Genomic DNA, 6,112 nt, shown 5'->3' with positions numbered 1-6,112 from the left:
TCGGGAGAGATCACAGTCACCCCTAGAGCCATTGATTGGAGTGCACACATCGTCAATGGAGTCACACACAACTGCAAGCTCGAGGATGACGGTGAGACACGAAGCGCGCTCTCGGGTTTTACGTAGGATGCCATGGCACTGTTGATGTGTATGTGTGTGTGTGTGTGTGTGTGAGAGAGAGAGAGAGAGAGAGAGAGAGAGAGAGAGAGAGAGCGAGAGCTGTAGGGCTAATTCTGAGCTTTTCAAGGCGGGGTTGGGCGGGCTAAGGCAGGCTCAACTTGAGAGAGAGAGAGAGAAGGGCGACGGCACTTACTCGCTTGGATTGAATGCTATGGCAGGGCCTGAAGGGACCTCTCGAAATACGAAGAAAGCGTAGATGTGGAGCCTGCCTCACCTTTTGGCTTTTTACCTCCCCAACTTTTTCCCTCTACTCATGAATACGTCCACCCACATATTCCAGGTAAGCAACGACTGATTGGGCTCCTAGCTTGACTCACAATGCAATTTTGAAATTGAGCCGCCTGTGAGTGTGTGTGTGTGTGTGTGTGTGAGAGAGAGAGAGAGAGAGAGAGAGAGAATTGTACCTGCCTTTCCTTAAGAGGAGAATAGATTGTGAGAAGAGCAGTTTGAATAAAGCAAAAGAAACTGACGTCGAGTGCAGAGAAAGAGTGAGAAAGTGGAAGAGAGAAAAGTCACGATCTCATTTTTGTCTTTTTGCTAACGTGGCATAGCTCTCCTTTGAGCTTTCAAAAAATAATCTTTGGGCTAACTGCGCTAAAGAGTTAGGTTGATAGGCTTCTTTAGAGCCAATTACTTCAAATATTATCTAAGAAATTTTTCAAAAGGATTGTATATAGCTATGTATCTTCCTTTGTAAAGAACACTGCAGTATGTAAACATCCCCTTCCACTTTGAGAGAGAGAAAGAGAGAGACTCATGCATCAATTTTTGATAATAGCAAAGTTCTTTGCTAATTGACCAACAAAATCGTAGAAATTCTAATGCAAGTCTACAAATCCTCATAACGTATACACCACTTATACTAAGGTTATGCATCCCGTGTATAGATCCTAAAGAAATGGGGTCATGCTAGAAGCAAAAATGATATCACCTCTAATCAATGAACATTGAAGAATAACCGATTCTATGGAACAATATAGAAACTTAAAGCAACCAATAGCTACCATATGTTTCAAGAAAGTTAGACACATAAACACCTTGATGTGGGTGGTTTTCCATTGGGACTGTCTCTTGATAGGTTTTAGATGATAGTTAGCTAGAGTTGTTTTATCATAGCTTTGGAGGATATCTTATTTAATAATAAAGCATCCAAGACTATAATTGGCACTACCTTATCTATGCATGCAGAATGTTTTCACATGTTTCCACCTTGCAAGGAAGGCGAGTGTCCCTGAGTTTAAGCCTTGCTTCTAATTGCCATAGCAACAGGCAGGTCACATACTAGTCATGTTATTTAGTTGCAATTAATGGTTAATTGTTCTGACCATGTATGGCACACTTTCTATCAAGCTAATTACTTTGTATTATCACCTTGCATTGGCTACGTTCTTTTCCCCTTTATTCACAAACTTCTCCCTCCATTTGACATCCAATCCTGATAGACACAGCAACGTGCGGGTGGGTCACATACTAGTCATGTCATATGGTTGCAACTAATGGTCGATGACTATATATGGCACATTCTATTGCTCTCTTTTTTTTTCAAAACTCACAATTTGTGAGTGATTGTATTATGATGTCACTAAGAAAAATACAAATCATCCTCAAGCTTTTGCCAAGTCTTCGAGTGCCTTCTCATAGGCCAGCTAAAAGCGTTGTTACAAGCCTATTCTATTTTGTAGAATCATCCCATACACAACTCAAAGTGCCGTTGGCCAAAGGCATGAAGCAGTTTTGCCTCTGACATGGGGGGTGGTCCAACCACCCTCTATGTGCTTGAACTGTCTCCAAAACCGGCTAGAGCCCGTTACTGGGCGCCTGCAGCTACCTTTTGACTGGAACAGTCACACAGTGACTGGCATAGAGCAGCTTGGTGGTCGAAAAATCCCTAAGTATGGGATGGGAGACATGTAGCTAACGGGTCTGCTACCTTTGGAAGGTCCTCTCTGTGAGAGGTGCTTTTAGCGGGCTATGGGAAGGCGCTCTTAGAGGGACAGCTGATTACACCAGAACGCAGTTAAAAGATTCTATCACTTTATTGTTACTTGTATTATCACCATTGCATTGGCGATGTACTTCTATACATATATTATGGAGCTTAAATATTTTGAGGAAAGAGAGGTGTTCCACGTGTCATGGATTGGAGATTCTGAGCCTTTGAGAGTTTTGAACTTTTAGAGTGAAAAAAGACTTGACTTTTGCACCTTTGAAAAGATGTCCTTCAGCTCACCTTCAAGTCTGTCAGACTCAGATCAGATAGTAGAAATAAATGTTGGAAAATTGACAGGAAAGTTGCACCGCCATCTGGGGTACCATGCACGATGCAAGCCTCGTGGCACTACCAGGCGCCAGAAAGGGGTGAAGAATCCAATGAGAGAATGCATTAACTGAGTGTGTGTGTTTCAAAGGCAATGTGTGTCTCGCATACCTTCAAGCCACGAGCACATAGCTCTCTCTCTCTCTCTCTCTCTCTCTCTCTCTCTCTCTCTCTCTCTCTCTCTCTCTCTCTCTCTCTCTCTCTCTCTCTCTCTCTCTCTCGCGCGCGCGCGCGCGCGAGTAGTCTCCATCATGGCAGAGAAGAGGCTGGAGCACTAGCTGCACTTTTCCATAAGGTGGAGCCGAGGGACAATGCTCTCTCTCTCTCTCTCTCTCTCTCTCTCTCTCTCTCTCTCTCTCTCTCTCTCTCTCTCTCCATCACCAGAGCCTGCAAAGTGCTTGGCTTTGACAGCTCATGGGCGTCGATTAGCTACAGAGAAATCGGATCTCGACATGATCATAACCACGCCATGCAGGCAAGGGCGGAGGTGGAGGAGGAGCTACTGAGCGGAACACAGGCTGCTTCGACCTGGCGCTGTGGAGAAGCACCAACACTCGCCATTTCAAAATAGCCATAATGTGGAGCAGTAGCGTTCGCACGCTGCAAGCCCAGACGTGCAGGTGTTTGACTCCACGAAAGGGCTGCAGAGGAAAAGGTGTCTTTTTGCGGTATGAGATAGATGGCGGAGAGAAACAAAGAGAGAGAAATATCTCAGCCTCGCCTCATGAAGCAGAGGCTGCGAGCTGTGCAGGGCCATGTAGAAGGGTGGGGTGGGGAATATCTCCTAGAATCTTAGTGACTAAAGAATGTTTCTTAAAGTAGTGAGGAAATGACCTCCGCGATGTCGGCACTAAAATGACAAGTGTGTTTGTGTCCTGTCTCTGAGAGAGAAGCCTTGCACGCAGTGCATCCTTTCTGCCCCTTGTTGGCTCTTTGCAAGCGTCTGACGGTGCGTGTGATAGAGAGGGGGGGGGGAGAGTCGTACGATTGTGCATGTGCATTGCTTGTGTGTGTGTGTGTGTGTGTGTGTGTGTGTGTGTGTGTGTGTGTGTGTGTGTGTGTGTGTGTGTGTGTGTGAGAGAGAGAGAGAGAGAGAGAGAGAGAGAGAGATATGAACTATTTTTCCTAGATACTCAGCATATCCACAATGTACATATTGCATGTGGAGAGAGAGAGAGAGAGAGAGAGAGAGAGAGAGAGAGAGAGAGAGAGAGGGAGAGATGAACTATTTCTCTTAAGACATTCAGAACTCAGCATATCCACACATTGCATGAGAGAGAGAGAGAGAGAGAGAATGGGCGCCTCACGGCGTTTGCATGCGTGAGAGAGAGGGGGAGAGAAAAAGGACTCATGAGGACCTGGCCTTTTGAATTTGGAGCTCATAATCGACCTTGAAGAAGCATAGAGATCCGTTGTCATCGTTTTACTAATTGGGGTGTCAATGTTCAAAATCTTCAAAGGCCTTCGTATGAAATTGACCCACCTCACTTGGCTACCCTTGTGCTTCACAAAATGGTTGTACGCTTCTCGTGCTCGCTCTTGGGGAAATATTGTTGCACATTCTCTCTCTCTCTCTCTCTCTCTCTCTCTCTCTTCCGAGTGTCTTGCATACATCTCGGCTTTCTCGACTATGGAGCTCAAAGATAGAGTAGTTTAAGTGAGCCCATTGAAAGATTTTTTGGTGTAATAATTAGATGTTGGTGAAGTAAGTTGCACATGAAAGCCGCTCACGTATGATGGCCTCTGTTACACCAAGCCATTCTTTCTTGAGGAGAAGCTACATCAGGAGGAAGTACCAAGGTGAGGCTTCATAGGTCAAGTGAGGGCAAGTGGTACCATTGGTAATCGATTTGTTGGAGGTGGAAAGCACTTAGTCTAGGTAAGTTCTACTCACTTGCTCTCATGTGCTTGACCATCTTTTGGATGAACAAATGCATGGTATAATAATTAAGCTTGAAGAGCATCTTGCAATGGGATTACACTTATTGTAGGTATCTCCAACATTGGCATAGCCAAGAAGAAAGCTCTGAGCTGCTTTTCACAAATGAGGAGGAGAGGCTTCATACATTTGTATTAGTCCTTGGAAGTCCTTTGGGGGATCTGCAGGCGTGATGTGGTGTACTTTTGAAAGTTCAAGTTGTGACAAGCTTTCTATTTGGAGCATTGTCCCTTGGATAGTACCAAATTGTAGGATTTGCTTAAAAGTAGCAAGGTCAAGAAGCACGAGGGTGTTTTGAGATTTTTTTGAGTGATGTTATGTCTCCAATGTAGTCCCGTGGAATAGACTTATACGAGGGAGGTGCTGAGCAAGTGCCAACCAAGGAAGCTTGGGATTGTTTTTAGTGGATGTAACAAGAGGGCATCAATCCACACACAACAGTTTTGTGTGATTTGATCCAGAGTCAGGTATTCATTGAGGTCTATGGGATGAGGGCCCAACATACTATGATAATATTAGGGAAAATTGATGTTAGTGCATTAAACCAATGGTGCTATACTTGCATGTGGATGATGTCTTTCAGATCAAGCATGTCATTCTTGGAAGGCGGGGTATGTCCAACATGGGGAGCAAAAAGCTTTGGGTTTTTTATAGTTCATGTGAAGCAATTAATTCTCTCTAAAGTCATCACTCACACTTGCATTGCTAAGACATCTACTAACATAATATGGCGGAAGGGGGAGCCTTTTACACGTGTCGCAATTTGCGACTTGAAGGCTAAAGTCCAAAACAAAAACAAGCCCCTTTGCACGCGATAAAGAGGGAGAGAGGAGGAGAGAGAGAAGCCGCCGAAGGCGACCGGCCGTACTAGTGTACATTATGTACAAAATTGGCACGGGGAAACACATTCATCAAAAGTCTATTAGGATGGTGCTCTTTTAAAAAACAATATTTATTTGGCATGGGCAAACAAATTCATCAGAACTTTGTTAGGATGGGACTCTTTTAAAATACAATTTTGTATTTGGCAATGGTTTGGTGAACATATACATCAAGTGAGGTGTATTGACAAAATTGATTTGTAGCCTCTTTGAATGCAATTATAGGTGGGACTTGCTAAGTTAGAGTTGAGAAATGAAACTGTATTGTAATCTGTAATCTCTGAATGCAATAGAGAACATTGCCTTAGATACTCTTTTGAATGTTCTCTTGGAAAGCACTTACCCTAGGTATCTCCTCAACAAGGGCAAGTGTTTTGATTTTTAAGTTTTGTTAAATTTGTTCCTATGCTTGTATCTTTGGTGAACATATGTATGGTCAAAATATTTGTCTTCAAGAGCTTTGTACACTTGGCATGCACTTTTTGCAGGTATGTCTGATGTTGGCAAGGCCAGGAAGCTCTGGGTTGTTTTCCACAAACGTTGAGAGAGGGCTTTTCCCAAATGTGATCGGCAATGTGTACATCTGATTCCTGCTTGGAAATGCTTTGGTCGACCTGTAGGCTGTACTTGTTGAAAGGACAAGAAGTTGTAATGAGATTCTATGTGGAATGTTATCTCTTGGATGATGCCAATTATAGTATTTGCTTGACATGGAAAGAGAAAAGAAGCTATAGCATATGGCCCTGATTTTATCAAAGGCAAAGCACTTGATGACCTCTCTTTGAATGCGATTAC

At 43.7% G+C, this 6,112-nt stretch overlaps 1 long non-coding RNA gene and 1 pseudogene across 1 annotated transcript in view; one reads left to right on the top strand and one right to left on the bottom strand.

The window, feature by feature from the left end:
- The window catches only part of LOC147418991 (uncharacterized), an 8,582-nt pseudogene extending 8,369 nt beyond the window's left edge, over positions 1 to 213 (bottom strand).
- Positions 1 to 6,112, top strand: part of LOC147418990 (uncharacterized) — a 6,152-nt gene extending 40 nt beyond the window's left edge. Inside the window, exons 1-3 of the long non-coding RNA XR_015187148.1 lie at positions 1 to 91; positions 339 to 460; positions 5,806 to 6,112. The exon at positions 1 to 91 is cut by the window's left edge and continues 40 nt beyond it. This is a non-coding gene — a long non-coding RNA (uncharacterized LOC147418990). The remainder of the gene's footprint in view (positions 92 to 338; positions 461 to 5,805) is intronic.

Source organism: Adiantum capillus-veneris, chromosome 29, assembly GCF_014529385.1.
Source record: "Adiantum capillus-veneris isolate H3 chromosome 29, ASM1452938v2, whole genome shotgun sequence".
In the NCBI taxonomy this organism is placed as follows: Eukaryota; Viridiplantae; Streptophyta; class Polypodiopsida; order Polypodiales; family Pteridaceae; genus Adiantum; species Adiantum capillus-veneris.
This window is presented reverse-complemented; position numbering and strand designations above follow the sequence as displayed.